A 3,812-nucleotide genomic window follows, 5' to 3' on the forward strand; every position below is an offset into this window, starting at 1 on the left:
AGTCATTAACAGGTATGCTTCGTGTCTATCCGTGCATCTGAGCAGAACCATGTCAAATTTTCTCTTATAAAGCACATCGCCATTGAGGTAGAAACTGCCAGATAATCTTCTCAAAGTCTTTCTATCTTTTACAGATGCCCCAGGCGGGTAAATCTGGCTCTGAAGAAAACACTTGATATCATAATACCACGGCTTATCATCTTGTACTTCCTCTACTGCAAATACATGAGCTGGTCGGTCCAAGCGCATCACAGTGTTATTGGGAACTTCATTCCAAAGTCTTACGACAATCATTGAAGCAAGTGTAGCAAGAGCATTTGCCATCCGATTCTCATCTCGAGGAATATGATGGAAATCAACCTCAGTAAAGAATGTTGAAATCCTCCTCGCATAATCTCTATATGGGATGAGGCCAGGCTTATTCATTTCCCATTCACCCTTAATCTGATTAACAACGAGGGCCGAATCACCATAAACATCAAGATGCTTGATCCTAAGATCAATACATTCTTCCAATCCCATAATACAAGCCTCATACTAAGCCATATTATTCGTGCATTTGAAAGTTAGCCTTGCTGTAAAAGGAAAATGTGTGTACAATACCATTTCCATATTGATTTACAGCGCCATCAAACACTATGCTCCATCAGGAACCAGGCTCGGGCCCTTCATCAAGTGTAGGCTCATCGCAATCTTTCATTTTCAAATACAGAATCTCCTCATCTGGGAAGTCATACTGAACACACTGGTAATCCTCAATTGGTTGATGTGCCAAATGATCAGCCAAGATACTACCTTTTATAGCCTTCTGAGCTCGATACTCGATATCATACTCAGACAACAACATCTGCCAATGGGAAATCCTCCCAGTTAAAGCAGGCTTCTCGAAGATATACTTGATTGGATACATTTTGGATATCAACCAAGTCGTATGATTTAACATATACTGGCGTAAGCGCTTAGCAGCCCAAGCCAAAGCAAAACATGTTTTCTCAAGCATAGAGTATCGAGACTCACATTCAGTGAACTTCTTACTCAGGTAGTAGATAACATATTCTTTCTTCCCTGACTCATCTTGCTGACCAAGAACACAACCCATTGAGTCATCAAGAACTGTCAGATACATAATCAACGGTCTCCCTTCCACATGCGGAGACATAATCGGAGGCTCATACAAATACTCTTTAATACTGTCAAAGGCCTTTTGGAAATCCTCGGTCCAATCATGAGACTGATTTTTCCGGAGGAGGTTGAATATCGGCGCACATGTGGCAGTCATGTGGGATATTTTCCCCCGAGTAAGACCGTCGTTCTTCGAAACCATATAACCAGATTTACCCAAAACCAAGGAGAATCGTTGTTCGAAGCCTGGGAGAGATATAAAGAGTTGTTACGAGCATGCCCACATCATGGTTTAGAAAATTGGTTAATCATTCAAACCTTTTATAATGGACTTCACTATAACACCAAGATGACCATCGACGCTGCCGCAGGCGGTGCTCTGATGAACAAACCTTATCCTGAAGCTAGTGCCCTCATCTAAGATATGGCTCAAAACCATCAATCATGGGGAGTCGAACGAGCGACAATTGAGAAGAAGGAAGCCCAAGGAGGAGTGCATGAACTAAGCTCTATAGACATGATGCAAGCTAAAATGGACGCATTAGCCCTTAAGGTCGAGCATATGTGCATAAACCCGAATACTGTAGCCGCAGTTTCGTCGGATTGTGAGATATGTGGAACCAAAGGTCACCAATCTGCAGAATGCAGTCTATTAAACGAAACCCACTATGAGCAAGTGAACTACACCCAAGGGAACCCATACTCAAATACCTATAAGCCTGGACGGAGGAATCGCCCAAACTTCTCCTATAAAAACAATAACCCAATCCAAAATAATGCACCTCCGAGACAACCTAGTTATCAAGCCCCAAGATCAAATCAACCTATGCAACCTGTGACACCAAAGTCGAGCCTTGAGAAAATTATGGAAAATTTAATCACCGCTCAAACCCAACAAAACAAGGAGTTCATGAACCAAAACATTCATGTTAACGAATTGATTACTCAGTTAGGAACCAAGGTTGACCAAATAGTTACTCATACCAAGATGCTTGAAACCCAGATCTCTCAGGTATCTTTAAACCAAGCCCCTCAGACTACACCTGGAGGACAGTTCCCTGGACAACCTCAACAGAATTCGAGAGGACAAGCCAATGCCATTACCCTACAAAGTGGGAACGCTTATGATGAGCCACCAAACCCAAGATTGAGTGAACCCGAAGCTTCTAAGGAATATACCAAACCCCCGGACGATGTAAAGGAACCAGAGCAATCTGAAAGCCAAAAAGGTCAAGAAAAAGGAGAAGAACCTAAAGATAAAACTTACGTACCACCCCCGCCATATAAACCACCTATACCATATCCGCAAAGACTCAAACAAACGCATATCAATAAACAGGATCAAAAATTTATTAAAGTTATAGAAAAACTTCATGTAGAAATCCCTTTCATAGAAGCCATCACCCAAATACCTTCTTATGCAAAGTTTCTCAAAGACATCCTTACCAACAAACGTAGAGTTGACGATCCGAAGCCTTTGGAATGTAATGTTATTTCCGAGGACAAATTAGCAAAGAAAGATAAAGATCCTGGAAATTTCTCCATTCCTTGTCTTTTGGGAAGTCATGTCATCGAAAAAGCTTTTCTAGACTTAGGAGCTAGTGTGAGCCTAATGCCTTTAGCAGTTTGTGAGAGGTTAAACTTAGGAGAATTACAACCCACTAAGATGTCACTTCAGTTAGCTGATAGATCTGTTCACTATCCGATAGGCATCTTAGAAGATGTTCCTGTTAGGATAGGTCAGTTGTTTATCCCTATTGATTTTGTTGTCATGGACATTAAAGAGGACAATGATATACCAATCCTTCTAGGTAGACCATTCTTATCGACTGCAGGAGCCATAATAGATGTCAAGAAAGGAAAGTTGACATTTGAGGTAAGAGACGAGAAAATAGAATTTATACTTTCGAAGTTTCTTATGGCACCTGTGATGGGAGACGCATGTTATGCCTTAGATATCATTGATGAATGTGTTAGAGAATTAGAACAAGAAGAAATTATAAAAACAATTAAGTTACCATCAACTCTCATAAGGGAAGATGATGACTTTAAGAAACCCTACAACGATGATAACCTTTACGAATGTTTATCCCTTACTCCAGATCCTATGCCATGCCCTAAGAAACCAACCTTAGAACTTAAGGAACTTCCTAAGAACCTGAGATATGATTTCCTTGATGTAAAGATGAACCGCCCGGTTATAGTCAGTGCTACCTTGAGCCAAGAGGAAACGAACCAACTTTTAGACGTTTTACGAAGATATCCCTCAGCCTTAGGATATAATATCTCTGACCTGAAAGGTATAAGCCCATCTGTATGCATGCATCGAATTTCGCTAAAAGAAAATTCCAAACCCTCCAGAGAACATCAGAGAAGAATAAAACCTATAATGAGTGATGTTGTTAAAAAGAAAGTTCTTAAGTTACTTGAGTCAGGTATAATCTATCAGATCTCAGATAGTAAGTGGGTGAGCCCTGTGCATGTAGTACCTAAAAAGGGAGGCATCACAGTCGTGCAAAACGATAAAGGCGAACATGTAGCAAAACATTTAGAAGGAGGATGGCGGATGTGTATAGATTATAGAAAATTAAATAAAGCAACCAGGAAGGATCATTTCCCTTTACCATTTATAGACCAGATGTTGGAACGTCTAGCCAGACACTCTTACTTCTGCTATCTAGATGGATACT

General features: G+C 40.6%; 1 non-coding gene across 1 annotated transcript; it reads right to left on the reverse strand.

Annotated features, from left to right (window-relative positions):
• Positions 1-1,309: 1,309 nt before the first annotated feature.
• LOC127108929 (small nucleolar RNA R71) lies at positions 1,310-1,416 on the reverse strand. The gene has a single exon (XR_007796427.1). It is a non-coding gene; the product is annotated as a small nucleolar RNA R71 (small nucleolar RNA).
• Positions 1,417-3,812: the final 2,396 nt, after the last annotated feature.

The sequence above is a fragment of the Lathyrus oleraceus genome, chromosome 7 (genome assembly GCF_024323335.1).
Source record: "Lathyrus oleraceus cultivar Zhongwan6 chromosome 7, CAAS_Psat_ZW6_1.0, whole genome shotgun sequence".
Classification (NCBI taxonomy): Eukaryota; Viridiplantae; Streptophyta; class Magnoliopsida; order Fabales; family Fabaceae; genus Lathyrus; species Lathyrus oleraceus.